We start from the raw sequence: 22,768 nt of genomic DNA, 5'->3' as shown, positions 1-22,768 counted from the left end.
TACTGTGATGCGGATTGGGCTGGTGATAGAGCAGATAGAAGATCAACCACAGGCTATTGTACATTCATTGGTGGTAACTTGGTCACTTGGAAGAGTAAGAAGCAGAAGGTAGTGTCTTGTTCCAGTGCTGAGGCTGAGTATAGAGCAATGCTGAAGCTTACAAATGAGCTAGTGTGGATAAAAGGGATTTTGAAGCATCTGGAGATTATTCAAGCAACGCCAATGACAATGCATTGTGATAATCAAGCAGCTATCCACATTGCATCTAACTCTGTGTTCCATGAGAGAACAAAGCACATTGAGGTTGATTGTCACAAGGTGAGGCAGATGATGATTCTTGGGGTGATTCTACCTTGTTATACTCGGAGTGAGGATCAGTTAGCAGATGTGTTCACAAAGGCAGCAAGGCAAAAGACAATGGAGTCCATACACATCAGGTTAGGACTCATTGATCTCTCGCCTAAGGGCTAGTCTATACACTCTCCTGATCATGTGATCTCTACTCTTTTTCCTCATTAAGGTTTTGTCCCAATGGGTTTTCTTTAATGAGGTTTTAATGAGGGAGATCTCATGGTCCTTCCAAGCTTGACTTGTTCCACATGGTCAAGCTTGAGGGGGAGTGTTGAGATGAGAGAATAAAGAGTTGATATATTGAGAGAGGAAGAGAGTTGGAGTAGACAGTAACTTTGGAGTTTTACTGTGGTAACTTTAGTTTAACCACAGTAACAACTTGGGAAGTTATCTGATGGCATGAGAAGGTAACTTAGTGAAGGGAAGAGAGTAAACTCGACCAAAGAGGATAAGGAAGGATAAGGGAGCACTTTGACAGCCTGTATGATGCTGGAAAGGAGAGGATGCTTTTCTACTAGTGCAAGCATGTGAGAAAGCACAGCCAAGTGATTCAAAAGGAGTTCCAGCCTGTCCTTTGACTACACATGCTTATACATTTCGAAATTCCTTGTTGCTCTCTCTTTATATACTTGTAAACCCTCATCAGTATTAATTAATGGAGTTTTGAGTCTCTCTCTCTTAAGTCTCTCTCTTGTTCTTAATCTCCAATCTCTTTAATTCTCAGATTAGAGTTAATCACTCTTTAAATCATCAAATCTAATACATCCCAACTCCTATGAGATTTATTCAACTTCCTGGTGATTCTACACCACTTTATGTATCCAAACCAAGCTTCTTACAAAGTGATTCATCCTGGTGTTATTGGAACGACGAAGAAGCTGTCCTATTCCCAAACTGGGAAACTGGAATCACCTGATTAGAAAGTGGGATAACTTCTTCATCCCAACTCCTATGAGATTTATTCAACTTCCTGGTGTTTCTCCACCATTTTATGTATCCAAATCAAGCTTCTTACAAAGTGATTCATCCTGGTGTTATTGGAACGACGAAGTAGCTGTCCTATTCCCAAACTGGGAAACTGGAATCACCTGATTAGAAAGTGGGATAACTTCTTCATCCCAACTCCTATGAGATTTATTCAACTTCCTGGTGATTCTCCAACACTTTATGTATCCAAATCAAGCTTCTTACAGAGTCATTATCCTGGTTTGATTGGAACGCCGAAGAAGCTGTCCTATTCCAAACTGGGAAACTGGAATCACCTGATTAGAAAGTGGGATAACTTCTTCATCCCAACTCCTATGAGATTTATTCAACTTCCTGGTGATTCTCCAACACTTTATGTATCCAAATCAAGCTTCTTACAGAGTGATTCATCCTGGTTTGATTGGAACGACGAAGAAGCTGTCCTATTCCCAAACTGGGAAACTGGAATCACCTGATTAGAAAGTGGGATAACTTTTTCATCCCAACTCCTATGAGATTTATTCAACTTCCTGGTGATTCTCCAACACTTTATGTATCCAAATCAAGCTTCTTACAAAGTGATTCATCCTGGTTTGATTGGAACGACGAAGAAGCTGTCCTATTCCCAAACTGGGAAACTGGAATCACCTGATTAGAAAATGGGATAACTTCTTCATCCCAACTCCTATGAGATTTATTCAACTTCCTGGTGATTCTCCAACACTTATTGTATCCAAATCACGCTTCTTACAAAGTGATTCATCCTGGTTTGATTGGAACAACGAAGAAGCTGTCCTATTCCCAAACTGGGAAACTGGAATCACCTGATTTGAAAGTGGGATAACTCATTCATCCCAACTCCTATGAGATTAATTCAACTTCCTGGTGATTCTCCAACACTTTATGTATCCAAGTCAAGCTTCTTACAAAGTGATTCATCCTGGTTTGATTGGAACGCCGAAGAAGCTGTCCTATTCCCAAACTGGGAAACTGGAATCACCTGATTAGAAAGTGGGATAACTTCTTCATCCCAACTCCTATGAGATTTATTCAACTTCCTGGTGTTTCTCCACCATTTTATGTATCCAAATCAAGCTTCTTACAAAGTGATTCATCCTGGTTTGATTGGAACGACGAAGAAGCTGTCCTATTCCCAAACTGGGAAACTGGAATCACCTGATTAGAAAGTGGGATAACTTCTTCATCCCAACTCCTTGAGATTTATTCAACTTCCTGGTGATTCTCCAACACTTTATGTATCCAAATCAAGCTTCTTACAAAGTGATTCATCCTGGTTTGATTGGAACGACGAAGAAGCTGTTCTATTCCCAAACTGGGAAACTGGAATCACCTGATTTGAAAGTGGGATAACTCTTCATCCAACTCCTATGAGATTATTCAACTTCCTGGTGATTCTCCAACACTTTATGTATCCAAATCAAGCTTCTTACAAAGTGATTCATCCTGGTTTGATTGGAACGACGAAGAAGCTGTCCTATTCCCAAACTGGGAAACTGGAATCACCTGATTAGAAAGTGGGATAACTTCTTCATCCCAACTCCTATGAGATTTATTCAACTTCCTGGTGATTCTCCAACACTTTATGTATCCAAATCAAGCTTCTTACAGAGTGATTCATCCTGGTTTGATTGGAACGACGAAGAAGCTGTCCTATTCCCAAACTGGGAAACTGGAATCACCTGATTTGAAAGTGGGATAACTCATTCATCCCAACTCCTATGAGATTTATTCAACTTCCTGGTGATTCTCCAACACTTTATGTATCCAAATCAAGCTTCTTACAAAGTGATTCATCCTGGTTTGATTGGAACGACGAAGAAGCTGTCCTATTCCCAAACTGGGAAACTGGAATCACCTGATTAGAAAGTGGGATAACTTCTTCATCCCAACTCCTATGAGATTTATTCAACTTCCTGGTGATTCTCCACCACTTTATGTATCCAAATCAAGCTTCTTACAAAGTGATTCATCCTGGTGTTATTGGAACGACGAAGAAGCTGTCCTATTCCCAAACTGGGAAACTGGAATCACCTGATTAGAAAGTGGGATAACTTCTTCATCCCAACTCCTATGAGATTTATTCAACTTCCTGGTGATTCTCCAACACTTTATGTATCCAAATCAAGCTTCTTACAAAGTGATTCATCCTGGTTTGATTGGAACGACGAAGAAGCTGTCCTATTCCCAAACTGGGAAACTGGAATCACCTGATTTGAAAGTGGGATAACTCTTCATCCCAACTCCTATGAGATTAATTCAACTTCCTGGTGATTCTCCAACACTTTATGTATCCAAGTCAAGCTTCTTACAAAGTGATTCATCCTGGTTTGATTGGAACGCCGAAGAAGCTGTCCTATTCCCAAACTGGGAAACTGGAATCGTGGGATAACTTCTTCATCCCAACTCCTGATGTGAGCTTGACTGAACCAGTAGCTGATCTTGCGCATGAAGAGCTGGAAGAGAGTGACAGTGAAGAGGAGCTGGATGAGACAAACACTACAATTGGATACAAGGAGCTGGATGGGAGTTCAATTGGATTTAACTCAGCACGAGACCCATTCTCTTTCTCCAATGGGCCAATAACCAGATCAAAGACAAGACAATTAAAGGAGGCAATTCTCAGATTGGTTTACACTAAACCAATCTCGACATCTGAAGAAAACCAAGTCAAAGAAGCCTTGAAGATATTCAATTGTTCAATCTTCAACACTACCTAGTTTTACTTAAGATATTTTCGAAAACTACAAGTCCTTGGTGACTCTTTGCTTTCCTTTCTTTCTACTTAAACTCTCTGCAAGATCTGATTAAAATCAATCACTTTTGTTATCAAAAAATCCTCTCTAAACTTGTGATTCCTTTGTTCAGTTTTTGGACATCGAATTTGGCTAGAAGAGTGATCTTCCTTAAGCCTTGATCTTGTTCACTAGTGGGGCTGCCTCTCACGGACTAAGATCATCCCAATCAGTGCCTGATCATTCCGCAGATCATCACTGAAACCATCTCTACCATCGATCACCAATCCCCTTTCTATCAACTCATCAATCGATCATCTTTCCATCAGTGTTAGTAACCTGATCCATCACCACCAAATCATTACCAGATCGACCCTCAAGAGCATCCTAGGGTTCTTCCTTGACCAGGAAGCTATTAAGTGGTATCAGAGCAGCTTGAGGGCTTCTAATCAAAGGGGTTTGTCGATTCAATTCTTCTCTCTCTGTTTTGGGAACCTAATTTCCTTTTCTGATTCTCTGCAACTCTCTGCAGTTTTCTTTTTCTCTTTACTTTCTATCTGTTGTATCTGCAAGGGGGCCAACCAGTATAAAAAAAAAAAAAAAAAAAGATCTAAGTATCTAAGAAAGTCGAGGAGAAATCCGACTAGGGCTGAGGAGAAATCCAGCCAGACTGAAGAGAAATCCAGTCTCTGGTGGTAAAGCTCCTTGCAAACCAAAATTTCTTAAATCTGTCTATCTATTTCTTTGGGGTTTTGGGATTTTTACTTCTCTGGCTTTGAGTTTGTTTGTCTGATCATTGAACTCTTGGAATCACTGAGAAAATCACTTGAGAAATCATTGAGAGAAACACTTGAGAGAAACACTAAGTGAGGCTTCGGCTATATCTATTGTGTACTTACTTTTCTTGTTGAAGTCTTAACAGGAAACCATGTCTGAAAGTGATAAAGAAAGGCCCGTGGCTAGACTGGATAAAGCACAACTAGATGCTATCATGGCTACTCTCATGAAAGAGATGGATAAAAAACTTGAATTTGTTGGAGCTACTCGTTCTACTAACCCTGTCTTTGGCACAACTTCACAGGTTAGGAGAGCCGCTAGGGAAAAGAGGAGAGGCAAGCGACCTGCAGTAGGAGACGAATCTGAGGATGAAGATACTTCTTCTGGCCGTAGTACTGATGGAGAACGGTCCGTGGGATCAGCAAGATCAGTGAGAACAGGACGTGCAGCCTCCCAAGCAAGATCCCCTACACGCCATGCAGCAAGGAACAGACCAGATGATAACCTTGGGAGTCTCAAACTTCGAATACCAGTCTTCAGTGGAACCAGCAATCCAGATGCTTATCTTGAATGGGAAACGAAGATTGAGCGAGTGTTTGATTGCCAGCACTACTCAGAAACAAAGAAGGTGAAGCTTGCTGTGACAGAATTCAGTGGGTATGCTTTGCATTGGTGGGATCAGATTGTTACTACTAGGAGAAGGACTGGAGAGCCGCCAGTTGCTTCATGGTTTGAGCTCAAGACACTCATGAAGAAGCGGTTTGTCCCAAACCACTATGGTAGAGAGATTCATCAAAAGCTGAGGAGACTTACCCAAGGAACCAAAGGCGTGGAGGATTACTATCAAGAGATGGAAATACTCATGATCAAAGCGGCTGTTGAAGAAGCTTCTGAAGCTACTATGGCTCGATTTCAGGCTGGGCTTAACAGAGACATCCAGGACCGCTTGGAGATGCAGGAGTATGAGGACATCTATGAATTGCTTCACAAAGCAATCCTCATTGAGCAGCAACTGAAGAGAAAGTCCTCAACCAAAGGATCCTATGGCAACAACTTCAAAGCGCCTACTACCAAAGATGACAAGTCTTTTGTGAAACCCAAGGAAGAGCATGAGGACAAGGGAAAGGCACCAGCTGCTAGATCCAGGGATGTGAAGTGCTTCAAATGTCATGGTTTTGGGCACTATGCCAATGAGTGCACCAACAAGAAAGCAATGATCCTCTTGGACAGTGGTGAGGTGATATCCGAAGAAGAAGAGGAAGCCATAGACTATCCAGTTCGTGGAGAACTACTTGTCACAAGGAGATCATTGGCAGTACAATCCAAGCTAGATGAAGATAATCAAAGGGAGAATCTGTTTCATACTCGTTGCATAGTTTATGAAAAAGTATGCAGTTTGATTATAGATGGAGGAAGCTGTACTAATGTTGCTAGTGAAGCTCTTGTAGAAAAGCTTGGATTGAAAACAGGGAAGCATCCTAGGCCATACCTTCTACAATGGTTGAATGAGGAGGGCGAGCTGAAGGTCACTGATCAAGTAATGGTTCCTATAACCATTGGAAGATACCAAGATGAGATCGTGTGTGATGTTCTGCCCATGGACTCTAGCCATATCTTGTTGGGAAGGCCTTGGCAGTATGATAGAAGAGTCATTCACGATGGGTTCACTAACCGGCATTCCTTCACCCACAGAGACAAGAAGATTGTACTGGCACCTTTGTCTCCACAAGAGGTACATGAGGATCAACTTCAACTAAAACTTAGGCGACAAGAAGCTAAAGAGAAACCAGCTGACAAGCAAAAGAAGGAGACTAATCTCTTAGCCAAGAGTAGTGAGATCAAGAAAGCTTTGTGTCTTCAACAATCTATGCTTTTATTTGTTTTTAAAGGTGCCCTAATGTCTTCTTCTGACCCTGCACCGGTTCTACCGAGTGAACTTGAGTTTCTTTTGCAGGACTATGGTGATGTCTTTCCAGACGAGAGCCCAAAAGGACTTCCTCCCATGCGTGGGATTGAACACCAAATAGACTTGGTCCCTGGAGCTTCTCTCCCAAACCGCCCTGCCTATAGAACCAACCCTGAAGAAACAAAAGAGCTACAGAAGCAAGTAGATGAGCTCATTGAGAAAGGACATATCCGAGAGAGCATGAGCCCTTGTGCAGTACCAGTGCTCCTTGTGCCTAAGAAGGATGGAAGCTGGCGCATGTGTGTAGATTGCAGAGCCATCAACAATATCACTGTAAAGTACAGACATCCTATTCCTAGACTTGATGATATGTTGGATGAGCTACATGGTTCTTGTGTGTTCTCTAAGGTAGATTTAAAAAGTGGATATCATCAGATTAGGATGAAAGAAGGGGATGAATGGAAAACAGCCTTTAAAACTAAACATGGTCTGTATGAGTGGCTTGTTATGCCATTTGGTCTTACCAATGCCCCTAGCACTTTCATGAGGTTGATGAACCATGTCTTGAGGTCTTTTATAGGACACTTTGTTGTAGTTTATTTTGATGATATTTTGATCTACAGCAAGAGTATGGCTGAGCATGTGCATCACTTGAAATCTGTGTTAGAAGTGCTTAGGAAAGAATCCTTGTTTGCTAACTTTAAGAAATGCACTTTTGGGACAGATCACCTTGTTTTTCTAGGATTTGTTGTAACAGCACAGGGAATCAGAGTGGATGAGGAAAAGGTTAGAGCTATCCGAGACTGGCCTAGTCCTAAGAGTGTGAGCGAGGTGAGAAGTTTCCATGGTCTTGCCGGCTTTTATAGAAGATTTGTGAAGGATTTTAGCACCATAGCTGCACCACTCACTGAAGTCATCAAGAAGGATGTGGGTTTCAAGTGGGAGAAGGCGCAAGAGGAGGCTTTTCAAAACCTGAAAGGGAAGTTGACTAATGCTCCTTTGCTAGTTCTTCCAGATTTTACTAAGACCTTTGAAATTGAATGTGATGCTTCTGGTGTAGGTATTGGAGCTGTGCTGATGCAGGAGAAGAGACCCATAGCATATTTCAGTGAGAAACTAAGTGGAGCCATGCTGAACTACCCAACTTATGACAAGGAACTCTATGCTTTGATTAGAGCACTCCAAACTTGGCAGCACTATCTCTGGCCAAAGGAGTTTGTTATACACACTGATCATGAGTCCTTGAAACACCTGAAGGGACAGCACAAGCTCAACAAGAGACACGCCAGATGGGTAGAGTTCTTGGAAACCTTTCCTTATGTGATTCACTATAAACAAGGTAAAGAAAACATTGTGGCTGATGCACTCTCCAGAAGGTATACTCTTTTCACTTCTATGGAAGCTAAGCTGTTAGGTTTTGAACAAATAAAGTCTTATTATGAAGATGATCAAGATTTTAAAGTTCAATTTGAAGAAAGCAAGAAACATACCAGTGGAAAGTTTTATCAAGTTGAGGGTTTTCTTTTCTATGAAAATCGACTTTGTTTACCTAACTGTTCTTTGAGAGAGTTGTATGTTAGGGAAGCACATGGAGGAGGATTGATGGGGCATTTTGGAGTTGCCAAGACACTCGCCCACCTGAAAGAGCACTTTTACTGGCCGGCCATGAGAAGAGATGTGGAGAGAGTATGCAGCAGATGTGTTACTTGCACCCAAGCCAAAGCCAAGGCCCGACCTCAAGGTTTGTATACTCCTCTTCCCATTCCTGATGCTCCATGGATTGATATATCTATGGATTTTGTGCTTGGTTTGCCTAGGACTAGAAAGGGCAGAGATTCAATCTTTGTAGTTGTTGATAGGTTCTCAAAAATGGCACATTTCATTCCATGTCACAAAACTGATGATGCCTTGATGGTTGCTGAACTTTTCTTTAGAGAGGTTGTTCGTTTGCATGGCATGCCTAGATCAATAGTGTCTGATAGGGATACTAAATTTCTTAGTCATTTCTGGAGAACATTGTGGTCTAAACTTGGAACAAAGTTGAAGTTCTCTACTACTTGTCATCCTCAAACTGATGGACAAACTGAAGTAGTTAACAGATCTTTGTCTGCTCTCTTGCGTGCTGTGATTAAAAAGAACATCAAAACTTGGGAAGATTGTATTCCTCATGTGGAGTTTGCTTATAACCATTCTGTGCATAGTGCTACAAAGTTCTCACCTTTTCAGATTGTTTATGGATTCAATCCTTTGACTCCTTTGGACCTCATGCCTTTACCATACAATGAGCAAACTAATCTTGATGGCAAGGCAAAAGCCGAGTTTGTTGTTTCATTGCATGAACAGGTAAAGAAGAACATTGAGAAGAGGACCAAGGAGTATGAAAAGCAAGCAAACAAGAAGAGACATGAGCTGTTGCTGGAACCAGGAGATCTTGTATGGATTCACTTGAGAAAGGAGAGGTTTCCTGAAGAAAGAAAGTCTAAACTGATGCCAAGGACAGATGGACCTTTCACTGTGCTTGAACGGATCAACAACAATGCTTACAAGATTGATCTTCAAGGTAAGTATTCTATAAGTTCTACTTTCAATGTTGCTGACTTGATCCCTTTTCGTGCAGATGATTTGGATTTGAGGACAAATCCTTTTAAAGGAGGAGGGGATGATGTGAGCTTGACTGAACCAGTAGCTGATCTTGCGCATGAAGAGCTGGAAGAGAGTGACAGTGAAGAGGAGCTGGATGAGACAAACACTACAATTGGATACAAGGAGCTGGATGGGAGTTCAATTGGATTTAACTCAGCACGAGACCCATTCTCTTTCTCCAATGGGCCAATAACCAGATCAAAGACAAGACAATTAAAGGAGGCAATTCTCAGATTGGTTTACACTAAACCAATCTCGACATCTGAAGAAAACCAAGTCAAAGAAGCCTTGAAGATATTCAATTGTTCAATCTTCAACACTACCTAGTTTTACTTAAGATATTTTCGAAAACTACAAGTCCTTGGTGACTCTTTGCTTTCCTTTCTTTCTACTTAAACTCTCTGCAAGATCTGATTAAAATCAATCACTTTTGTTATCAAAAAATCCTCTCTAAACTTGTGATTCCTTTGTTCAGTTTTTGGACATCGAATTTGGCTAGAAGAGTGATCTTCCTTAAGCCTTGATCTTGTTCACTAGTGGGGCTGCCTCTCACGGACTAAGATCATCCCAATCAGTGCCTGATCATTCCGCAGATCATCACTGAAACCATCTCTACCATCGATCACCAATCCCCTTTCTATCAACTCATCAATCGATCATCTTTCCATCAGTGTTAGTAACCTGATCCATCACCACCAAATCATTACCAGATCGACCCTCAAGAGCATCCTAGGGTTCTTCCTTGACCAGGAAGCTATTAACTCCTATGAGATTTATTCAACTTCCTGGTGTTTCTCCACCATTTTATTGTTGAGAAGAGTTGAGTATACAAGTGAGAAGTAGTAAGGGGTGAAGACTGAAGAGTGTATGTTAAGCATTGGGGTGATGGGAGAGGTTCACATTGGCATGACCGTACAAGGCCGTACAAGGCCGTACGGTCCGTACACAGTCAGACAAGTGAAACCTTGACCACGGTTACAATAAGTTACCCGAGTAACTTATGAGAAGAGAAGGGGCTTTGGCTGGCTGATCAGACCGTTTAAGGATAAGAGAGGCGCGGCTTTACAGGCTGGCACAGCTGGAAAGGCAAGAGCATCTTTGTCCAAGATCCTAGATGCTCCAAGCATGTGGGAACACTGATTGGCCGAGTTAAAGAGATCTTATCCTAACCTTGTTGACCTCACATGCTTAGCTCCTCTTTATGATTTCGAAAACCCTAATGCTCTCTCTCTATATATTGTAACTCTTGTGATTAATAATAAACATACAGTTCTGAGTCTATCTCTCTACATTCATACTCACTTAATCATGATTCTCACCTAAACTCTTCATAATCTCTCATTCTGTTCCTTAATCTACTCTAAATCATTTCATTCTCTTAATCTAATATGGTATCAGAGCCAGGTTGCTCATAGTCTGGTTTCTAATCTCATTAATCTTCAGCTTCATTTCATCTACGGTTGTCCTTTGAAGCATTTGGAATGGAGGAAAGCAAGAGCAAGACTCTCTCGGTTGCGGTTACATTGAAGGGTGGTACTAACTACCTGCTGTGGTCTCGCTTGGTGAAAGCGGCGGTTGGGAGCAAGGGTCTGTGGAGCCATATCTCTGGTGGAGCTTCAAGACCAGTTGCTAACGAAGAAGAAGGCGGTCAAGAGCTGGTGGTGGCAGATCAAGAGAAGTGGGATCAGGATGACTTGAAGGTGCTTACGGTGCTACATGGGTCACTTGAAGCCTCAATCTTGGAAGCATACAGCTACTGTGAGACGCCAAAGGATCTGTGGGAGACACTCCAAAAGGTCTATGGTAACACATCTAACCTGAGCCGTGTGTTTGAGTTGAAGAGATCAATCAACACACTTGTGCAAGAGGAGGTAGAGTTTACTAAACACTTGGGGAAGTTCAGAGCCTTGTGGTCAGAGCTAGAGATGCTGAGGCCCAACACCACTGACCAAGATGTGCTCATGGAGAGAAGAGAACAAGATCAAGTGTTCGGCCTACTACTCACCTTGAATCCGGTCTTTAATGATCTCATCAAGCACATCTTGAGGTCACCAAAGCTTCCCTCCCTTGAAGATGTGTGTGCTCAGATACAAAAAGAAGAGGGATCAGTTGGGCTGTTCGGAGGCAAGGGGGAGCTCACACTTGCGAACCAAGCTGATACTATCCAGGCAAACAAGGCAGCTTACCGCACTGAAGAAGGGAAGTTTGGAGGGAAGTGTGACCATTGCAAGAAGCAGGGCCACAAGAGGAGCCAATGCTGGATCCTGCACCCTCACCTCAAGCCAGCGAAGTTCCTGAAGGATAAAGAAGCAAGGGCGCATCTGTCTGAAGGGGCAAGTGAAGCTGGAACATCCGGAGCTGGGCAGACAATGCGAGATGGTGAAGGGAAGGCCCTAACTACCCAACACACTCCGGGGAAGAGCACTGATGGTGAGATGATAAGGAGATCAGACATTGATGCCCTCATCAAAGCTCTCAAGGAGAATGGTAACTGTATGAACTCTCATTTAGGATACTCTCTTGCTGCATCCTATATAGATAGAACTGATGGATATCTGAGTCATAGTATTGAGACTACTAGAGCACCTAGAACTCTAAACAGCTTGAATGATTTGCCTAGAACCTTTGCAGCTAGTAATGTGATAAAACCATTGATTGTAGATTCAGGAGCTTCTCATCACATGATTAGTGACACTAGTTTGATTAAAAATATAGAACCTGCTTGTGGAAATGTGATGATTGCTAATGGTGATAGAATTGCAATTAAAGGAATAGGAAATCTAAAGCTGTTTGATAAAGAGTCTAAAGCTTTTTATATGCCTGAATTCACATCTAACTTATTATCTGTTAAAAAATGTACTACTGATTTGCATTGCAATGTTATCTTTAGTCCTAATGATGTGAAGTTTCAGGATATTGAGACAAGGAAAATGATTGGCAAGGGAGTTACCAAAGGAGAGCTTTATATGCTAGAAGACATAGCTCCTGTTTCCAATTCAAGTTGCTCGTTTAGTTCTACTTCTAGTTTGAATAATAATGCATTGTGGCATGCTAGACTAGGTCACCCACATGTTAGAGCCTTAAGCTTAATGTTACCAGGTGTCATGTTTAAAAATAATGAAAGTGAAGCATGTATCTTGGGCAAACATTGTAAGACAGTCTTTAAGAACTCAACTACTATCTATGAAAAATGTTTTGATCTTGTGCATTCTGATGTGTGGACTGCTCCTTGCTTGTCTAGGGAAAACTATAAGTATTTTGTAACATTCATTGATGAAAAATCCAAATACACCTGGTTAACACTCATTAAGACTAAGGATAGAGTTCTTGAGGCATTTAAAAACTTTCAAGCTTATGTATCTAACCATTATAATGCCAAGCTTAAGATTTTCAGATCAGATAATGGTGGGGAATACACAAGCAATGCCTTCAAGCAACATCTAGCCTCACATGGAATCCTTCATCAAACTAGCTGTCCCTACACTCCACAGCAGAATGGAGTGGCTGAGAGAAAGAATCGACACCTCATGGAGGTTGCAAGATCAATGATGTTCCAAACAAATGTCCCAAAGAGATTTTGGAGTGATGCTGTGATCTCAGCCTGCTACTTGATCAATCGGATTCCCACAAGAGTCTTGCAGGATCAATCACCATTTGAAGTGTTAAACAAACTCAAACCATCCCTAAGCCACTTGAGGGTGTTTGGAAGCCTTTGTTATGTACTGATTCCGGGAGATATGAGGAACAAGCTGGAACCTAAGAGTACTAAGGCTATGTTTGTGGGGTATTCCACTACACAAAGAGGATACAAGTGCTTTGATCCTCAAACAAGAAGACTCCTAGTATCAAGAGATGTGAAGTTTATAGAGACTAAGGGGTACTATGAAGAAAGAAGCTGGGAAGATTTGAAGGATCTAGCTCAACAATCTGACAAGGCTGCAAGCCTTAGGATGATCTTGGACGGTCTTGGGATCAATACAACCCAGGATCCAAAAGGGCGAGAAGCACCAGTTCAAAATGAAGCTGAAGACACACCCCATGCTGATCATGAGGGGGGAAACCAGTCTGATGGAGCTCATGAGAATGAAGGGAGCGTAAGTCCTGATCAACAAGGGATGCAAAATGAAGATGAAACTGAAGAAAGAGATCAGTTTGAGGTACAATCTGAAAGAGGAGAAGAAGTTCTGAATGAAGCGGCAACTAGGGAACCAGGAGTGGAGAGTGATCCATTTATGGAGACAGTGCCGTTAAGAAGGAGCACAAGAGTGAGGAAGGATCCATCTAACTGGACCAATACCAGAGTCTACTACAATGCTCAAGCTGTGGCACATCCTAGTCAAGCTGTGTGTTCATTTGCTCAATTTCCAGATGAGCATCACGCATTTATGATCAGTTTGGATACAAGCTACATACCAAGGACATATGAGGAGGCAATGAAAGACAGAGAATGGAGAGATTCAGTTGCGGATGAGGCTGATGCTATGATCAAGAATGAAACCTGGTATGAGAGTGAGCTGCCTAAAGGGAAGAAGGCTGTTTCTTGTAAATGGATATTTACAATCAAGTATCTACTATGAGATTAAGAGATCCTTAGAGTAATCAGAATAAAGAGAGTGTTTAAGAAGTGATTAAGAGAAGTTTGTGAAAGATTAAGTGACTAGATAGAGCCGTTTAGAGTCTAAGAGATAATCATAGTGTCTAAGAGATTAGAGAGGCTCAAACTGTATAATCTTATTAATGAGTGAGGTTACATATTTATATGGAAAGCATAAGGGTTTACAAGAGGCGAAATGGGCACTATTGAAGCATGTAGAGTCAAGGTTGCTTTCCGGATGATTGGATGATAAGGCTCACACGCTTTGCCTCTTTACAGCCTGTTCCAGCCTGGCACGCTCTTCCCTTATCCACTCAACGGTCTGATCCCTTCCCCTTAAGCTCCCAAGGTAACATCTCCTTGTTACCGTTTCACTTGGTCGAGTTGGGTAAGTTTTGGTCGCGGCCATTGGTACGGACGGTACGGCCATGTACGGCCTTGTACGGCCGTCCGTACCATTCACACCAAAACCCCCTAAGCTTCTCCATCTCTTCTCCTCTTCAACTCCTCTTCTCTCCATACCAATATAATCAACTCAACTCAACACTCCCCCTCAAGCTTAGCTTTGTGAAAGCCTAAGCTTGGAAAGCTACAAGATCTTCCTCATTAAAAACCTCACCAAAGAAAACCCAATGGGATAAAACTTTGATGAGGGAAAAAGAGTAAAGACCTTGCAGCTAAGGGGATTAGCTCCTTCTCTTCCCAAGATCTATGAGTCCCAATCTGATGTGAATGGACTCCATAGTCTTTTGCCTTGCAGCCTTGGTGAACACATCCGCTAGCTGATCTTCACTCCTTGTATAGCATGGCAAGATCACCCCTAGCACAATCATCTGTCTCACCTTGTGGCAATCAACTTCAATGTGCTTGGTCCTCTCATGAAACACCGAGTTGGATGCAATGTGGATGGCAGCTTGATTGTCACAATGCATTGTCATTGGAGTTGCTTGATCAATCTCCAAGTGCTTCAAGATGCCTTTGATCCATACCAACTCATTGGTAAGCTTCAGCATGGCTCTATACTCGGCTTCTGCACTTGAACATGACACTACCTTCTGCTTCTTGCTCTTCCAAGTCACCAAGTTGCCTCCAATGAATGTGCAATAGCCTGTGGTTGATCTCCTGTCTGCTCTATCACCAGCCCAATCCGCATCACAGTATCCCACCACTTCAGTGCTTCCATTGCAGCCCATCCATACTCCTTGATCAGGTGAGCCGTTGAGATACATCAAGATCCTCTCCACCATGCGCCAATGATGTTCCTTAGGCACTTGCATGTGTTGACTCACCTGATTCACAGCAAAACAAATGTCAGGTCTAGTTATAGTAAGATAAATCAATTTGCCAACTAGTTTTCTATAGAGTTTAGGATCCTGATAAGGTTTGCTGTCTTCAATCTCCCCCTCTCGTGGGACTTTGTAGCCATCCTCCATAGGCATCCTTGCTGTCTTGCCACCATGAGCACCTGCACCTTTCAAAAGATCAAGTGTATACTTCCTTTGAGACATGAACAAACCTTCCTTGGATCTACATATCTCAATTCCAAGGAAGTATTTCATTTCTCCCAAGTCTTTAATCTCAAACATGGATTTAAGAAACTCCTTGGTTGCTATGATACCTTCCTTATCACTCCCTGTGATAATGATATCATCAACATACACAAGGAGAGCAATCATACCTGAGGGAGTAGTGAGTGTGAAGAGGGTGTGATCTAGTTCAGACTTCTTGAAGCCTCGGCCATTCAGAGTAGTGCTCAACTTGTTGTACCAAGCCCTTGGTGATTGCTTAAGCCCATAGATAGCTTTCTTCAGTCTTAACACATTCCCTTTCTTTACTAAGTGTTCAAGACCTGGAGGTGGATGCATATACACTTCATCCTCAAGTTCACCTTGTAGAAATGCATTCTTCACATCCATTTGCCATAACCCCCATCCAAGATTCACAGTCAAGCTTAGTACAATCCGGATTGTGTGTAGTTTAGCTACTGGTGCAAAGGTTTCTATGTAATCTTCTCCATAAGTTTGAGTGAAACCTCTTGCAACTAGCCTTGACTTCTTCCTCTCAATCTTTCCATCCGCTTTGTACTGATTGAATTCTACTGGTCACAGCCTTCTTCCCTTTTGGTTCTTTGATCAGTACCATGTCACTCCAAATCTCTTCCATTACTCTACATGAGACCTTCCACTTCTTGGGTGCCTATTCTTCTCTAGCTTCTTGGGAGTATCGGACATTGTTGATGAAGGATCCCATGTTGGATTGTGTGAGCACTTGTGTACCCACTCCTTGATCTCAAAATTTTAATCTTAGCATGATAATGGTTAGTTACATAAGTTGAAAAGTTCCTAAATGCATCAAGTACCCTATCTTGGTTGAATTAAGGTTAACCAGGTGTATTTGGATTTTTCATCAATGAATGTGACAAAGTACTTATAACTATCTCTAGATAAGCAAGGGGCAGTCCACACATCAGAATGAATTAGATCAAAGCAATTATCATAAACGGTAGTAGACTTTTGAAACACAGTTCTACAATGCTTGCCTAAAATACAAGCTTCACAATCTTTGTTCTCAAACACAACACCTGGTACCATTAAGTTCAAAGCTTTAACATGAGGGTGTCCTACTCTAGCATGCCACAATGCATTTTTATTCACAAAGAAGCAGAAGTAGAAGTAACGAACAACTATAATCAGGAACAGAAGTGAGTTCTTCAAGCATATAGAGATCTCCCTTAGTCACCCCTTTCCCAATCAATCTGCTGCTCTCAATATCCTGAAACTTCACATCATTAGGACTAAAGATAACATTGCATTGTAAATCATTAGTACATTTCTTCACAGATAATAGGTTTGATGTGAATTCAGGCATGTAAAAAGCTCTAGATTCTTTGTTAAACAACTTAAGCTTTCCTATTCCTCTAATAGGTATCTTATCCCCATTTGCTATCATCACATGCCCATGTGTAGGTTCTATATCTTAATCAAGTTCTCATCACTTATCATATGATGTGATGCACCAGAATCAACAATCAATGGTTTACCTACTCGTTTAGCATTATGACATAGATTACTAAGTGATGGATGCATCCTATCAGTTCTAGCAATGTGAGCATTTCTATACTCATTCCTAGCTTCTAACCGTTCTACTAGTTCTCTAATCAAGTGATCATCCTTATATGCAATCATAGAAGCTCCAAAGGAATAACCATAAGTGTTACCGTTTTCCTTTAGCATTTTGAAGAGAGCATCAAGGTCTGATCTCTTGATGTAGTCATCATTGCTGCGTGAGCTTGAGGCGCCTGTGTAAGCCACCAGAGACTTCCCATTCCCATCATTGCCTCCAAGCCCATCCACTTCACTCGCCTTGCTGGTGCCAGCTCCACTTGAACCTTCAGTCACATTTGCCCTTCCCTCACGCTCCTTCATGAACTTGGCCGGCTTGAGGTGTGGGTGCAGTATCCAGCATTGGCTCTTCTTATGACCATGCTTCTTGCAATGATCACAGTTGCCATTGAACTTCCTGTCCTCGTACTTCCCGTGAGATGCCTTGTTTGCTTGTGGAGCCTCGGTTGAGTCCTCATGAGCTGCTTGATTGGCAAGAGAGAGCTCCCCCTTTCCTCCAAACAACCCATAGATCCCTGCTCCCTTTGGATTTGCGCACACACCTCCTCAAGGTCCGGAAGCTTGTCTGACCTTAACATGTGCTGGATGAGGTGAGTGTAGGCCGGGTTCAGTGTGAGAAGCACCCAAAGACCTTGTCTTGCTCGCGCCTCTCATTCAACTGATCTGGATCAGTTGTGCTCGGCCTCAGCATCTCCAGCTCTGACCATAAGGACCTGAACCTCCCCAAGTGCTTAGTGAACTCCATGTCCTCTTGTGCAAGACGGTTGATCGCTAGCTTCACTTCAAAACACACGGCTGAGGTTGGAGTGTTCCCATACACCTTCTTCAGCGTGTCCCACAGCTCCTTGGCTGATTCACAGTAGCTGTAGGCATCCAAGATAGCTGGGTCCAAGGATGCGTGTAGAACCGTCATCACCAGCATGTCTTCTTGTTGCCATTTCTCCACAGCCGCTTCATTGGAGACCTCTTCTTGATCTCCTCCCTGAGTAATGAGTTTCGGAGCCTCCCCTGTTGTGATGTGCCCCCACAAACCCTTACTTCCCACCGCAGTCTTCACCATCCGAGACCACACAAGGTAGTTGCTACCTTTGAAAGTAACCGCTACCTTCATCCTCATGTTCATCCCATGTTCCATCTTTGCTTGACTTGAAAACTTGAATCTTGGATCGTACACACCAACCTTGAGTCTAGAATCACGCAAACACACAGAACGTAGCACAGCTTCAACTAGAACGTATCCCAGCTTCAACACCTTCAAGGCTACTCGCGTGTAGCTTCAAAGCCGTTTAGCTTGTAACTCTCTAAAGATCAAACCCCAGATTCAAATGAACCTGGCTCTGATACCATATGAGATTAAGAGATCCTTAGAGTAATCAGAATAAAGAGAGTGTTTAAGAAGTGATTAAGAGAAGTTTGTGAAAGATTAAGAGACTAGATAGAGCCGTTTAGAGTCTAAGAGATAACCATAGTGTCTAAGAGATTAGAGAGACTCAAACTGCATAATCTTATTAGTGTTGATGGTTACAATATATAGGAGAGCATACAGGGTTTTCGAAATCAAAGAGAGGACTAAAGCATGTGAGGTCAATCAGGAGAGGATAAGCTCATTTGGACTAGCCAATTAGCTTCTCCACATGCGCGGAGTATCTGGCATCTTGGACCGAGATGCTCTTGCCTTTCCAGCTGTTCCAGCCTGTCAAGGCGCTCTCTACCTTATCCCTAAACGGTCTGATCCTTCTCCACTTGAGTTACTCTTCCATAGTTACCGTTTCACTTGTTGCAAGGTAAATTGGTTGAGGCTTGGATGGTACGGACTGTACGGCTGTACGGCCTTGTACGGACGTCCGTACCATGCTCTCCCTAACCTCCCTTAAGCTTCCTCATCTCCTTTCCTCTCAACTCCTTAGCTCTTCATACATATACTCAGCTCAACTCACAAACTCATTCATCCCAACTCCTATGAGATTAATTCAACTTCCTGGTGATTCTCCAACACTTTATGTATCCAAATCAAGCTTCTTACAAAGTGATTCATCCTGGTTTGATTGGAACGACGAAGAAGCTGTCCTATTCCCAAACTGGGAAACTGGAATCACCTGATTAGAAAGTGGGATAACTTCTTCATCCCAACTCCTATGAGATTTATTCAACTCCCTGGTGTTTCTCCACCATTTTATGTATCCAAATCAAGCTTCTTACAAAGTGATTCATCCTGGTTTGATTGAAACGACGAAGAAGCTGTCCTATTCCCAAACTGGGAAACTGGAATCACCTGATTAGAAAGTGGGATAACTCATTCATCCCAACTCTTATGAGATTTATTCAACTTCCTGGTGATTCTCCACCACTTTATGTATCCAAATCAAGCTTCTTACAAAGTGATTCATCCTGGTTTATTTGGGACGCCGAAGAAGCTGTCCTATTCCCAAACTGGGAAACTGGAATCACCTGATTTGAAAGTGGGATAACTTCTTCATCCCAACTCCTATGAGATTAATTCAACTTCCTGGTGATTCTCCACCACTTTATGTATCCAAATCAAGCTTCTTACAAAGTGATTCATCCTGGTTTGATTGGAACGCCGAAGAAGCTGTCCTATTCCCAAACTGGGAAACTGGAATCACCTGATTTGAAAGTGGGATAACTTCTTCATCCAACTCCTATGAGATTTATTCAACTTCCTGGTGATTCTCCACCACTTTATGTATCCAAATCAAGCTTCTTACAAAGTGATTCATCCTGGTTTGATTGGAACGACGAAGAAGCTGTCCTATTCCCAAACTGGGAAACTGGAATCACCTGATTTGAAAGTGGGATAACTTCTTAATCCCAACTCCTATGAGATTTATTCAACTTCCTGGTGATTCTCCACCATTTTATGTATCCAAATCAAGCTTTTTATAAAGTGATTCATCCTGGTTTGATTGGAACGACGAAGAAGCTGTCATATTCCCAAACTGGGAAACTGGAATCACCTGATTAGAAAGTGGGATAACTTCTTCATGCCAACTCCTATGAGATTTATTCAACTTCCTGGTGATTCTCCAACACTTTATGTATCCAAATCAAGCTTCTTACAAAGTGATTCATCCTGGTTTGATTGGAACGACGAAGAAGCTGTCCTATTCCCAAACTGGGAAACTGGAATCACCTGATTAGAAAGTGGGATAACTTCTTAATCCCAACTCCTATGAGATTTATTCAACTTCCTGGTGATTCTCCACCACTTTATGTATCCAAATCAAGCTTCTACAAAGTGATTCATCCTGGTTTGATTGGAACGCCGAAGAAGCTGTCCTATTCCCAAACTGGGAAACTGGAATCACCTGATTAGAAAGTGGGATAACTTCTTCATCCCAACTCCTATGAGATTTATTCAACTTCCTGGTGATTCTCCAACACTTTATGTATCCAAATCAAGCTTCTTACAAAGTGATTCATCCTGGTTTGATTGGAACGACGAAGAAGCTGTCCTATTCCCAAACTGGGAAACTGGAATCACCTGATTTGAAAGTGGGATAACTTCTTCATCCCAACTCCTATGAGATTTATTCAACTTCCTGGTGATTCTCCACCACTTTATGTATCCAAATCAAGCTTCTTACAAAGTGATTCATCCTGGTTTGATTGGAACGACGAAGAAGCTGTCCTATTCCCAAACTGGGAAACTGGAATCACCTGATTAGAAAGTGGGATAACTTCTTCATTCCAACTCCTATGAGATTTATTCAACTTCCTGGTGATTCTCCAACACTTTATGTATCCAAATCAAGCTTCTTACAAAGTGATTCATCCTGGTTTGATTGGAACGACGAAGAAGCTGTCCTATTCCCAAACTGGGAAACTGGAATCACCTGATTTGAAAGTGGGATAACTTCTTAATCCCAACTCCTATGAGATTTATTCAACTTCCTGGTGATTCTCCACCATTTTATGTATCCAAATCAAGCTTTTTATAAAGTGATTCATCCTGGTTTGATTGGAACGACGAAGAAGCTGTCATATTCCCAAACAAGGAAATTAGAATCACCTGATTAGAAAGTGGGATAACTTCTTCATGCCAACTCCTATAAGATTTATTCAACTTCCTGGTGATTCTCCAACACTTTATGTATCAAATCAAGCTTCTTACAAAGTGATTCATCCTGGTTTGATTGGAACGACGAAGAAGCTGTCCTATTCCCAAACTGGGAAACTGGAATCACCTGATTAGAAAGTGGGATAACTTCTTCATCCCAACTCCTATGAGATTTATTCAACTTCCTGGTGATTCTCCAACACTTTATGTATCCAAATCAAGCTTCTTACAAAGTGATTCATCCTGGTTTGATTGGAACGCCGAAGAAGCTGTCATTTTCCCAAACTGGGAAACTAGAATCACCTGATTAGAAAGTGGGATAACTTCTTCATCCCAACTCCTATGAGATTTATTCAACTTCCTGGTGTTTCTCCACCATTTTATGTATCCAAATCAAGCTTCTTACAAAGTCATTCATCCTGGTTTGATTGGAACGACAAAGAAGCTGTCCTATTGCCAAACTGGGAAACTGGAATCACCTGATTAGAAAGTGGGATAACTTCTTCATCCCAACTCCTATGAGATTTATTCAACTTCCTGGTGATTCTCCACCACTTTATGTATCCAAATCAAGCTTCTTACAAAGTGATTCATCCTGGTTTATTGGAACGACGAAGAAGCTGTCCTATTCCCAAACTGGGAAACTGGAATCACCTGATTAGAAAGTGGGATAACTTCTTCATCCCAACTCCTATGAGATTTATTCAACTTCCTGGTGATTCTCCACCACTTTATGTATCCAAATCAAGCTTCTTACAAAGTGATTCATCCTGGTTTGATTGGAACGACGAAGAAGAAGCTGTCCTATTCCCAAACTGGGAAACTGGAATCACCTGATTTGAAAGTGGGATAACTTCTTCATCCCAACTCCTATGAGATTTATTCAACTTCCTGGTGATTCTCCACCACTTTATGTATCCAAATCAAGCTTCTTACAAAGTGATTCATCCGTGTTGATTGGAACGACGAAGAAGCTGTCCTATTCCCAAACTGGGAAACTGGAATCACCTGATTAGAAAGTGGGATAACTTCTTCATCCCAACTCCTATGAGATTTATTCAACTTCCTGGTGATTCTCCAACACTTTATGTATCCAAATCAAGCTTCTTACAAAGTGATTCATCCTGGTTTGATTGGAACGACGAAGAAGCTGTCCTATTCCCAAACTGGGAAACTGGAATCACCTGATTAGAAAGTGGGATAACTTCTTCATCCCAACTCCTATGAGATTTATTCAACTTCCTGGTGATTCTCCACCACTTTATGTATCCAAATCAAGCTTCTTACAAAGTGATTCATCCTGGTTTGATTGGAACGACGAAGAAGCTGTCCTATTCCCAAACTGGGAAACTGGAATCACCTGATTAGAAAGTGGGATAACTTCTTCATCCCAACTCCTATGAGATTTATTCAACTTCCTGGTGATTCTCCAACACTTTATGTATCCAAATCAAGCTTCTTACAAAGTGATTCATCCTGGTTTGATTGGAACGACGAAGAAGCTGTCCTATTCCCAAACTGGGAAACTGGAATCACCTGATTAGAAAGTGGGATAACTTCTTCATCCCAACTCCTATG

The sequence above is a fragment of the Brassica rapa genome, unplaced genomic scaffold, assembly GCF_000309985.2.
Source record: "Brassica rapa cultivar Chiifu-401-42 unplaced genomic scaffold, CAAS_Brap_v3.01 Scaffold0716, whole genome shotgun sequence".
Taxonomy (NCBI): domain Eukaryota; kingdom Viridiplantae; phylum Streptophyta; class Magnoliopsida; order Brassicales; family Brassicaceae; genus Brassica; species Brassica rapa.
This window is presented reverse-complemented; position numbering follows the sequence as displayed.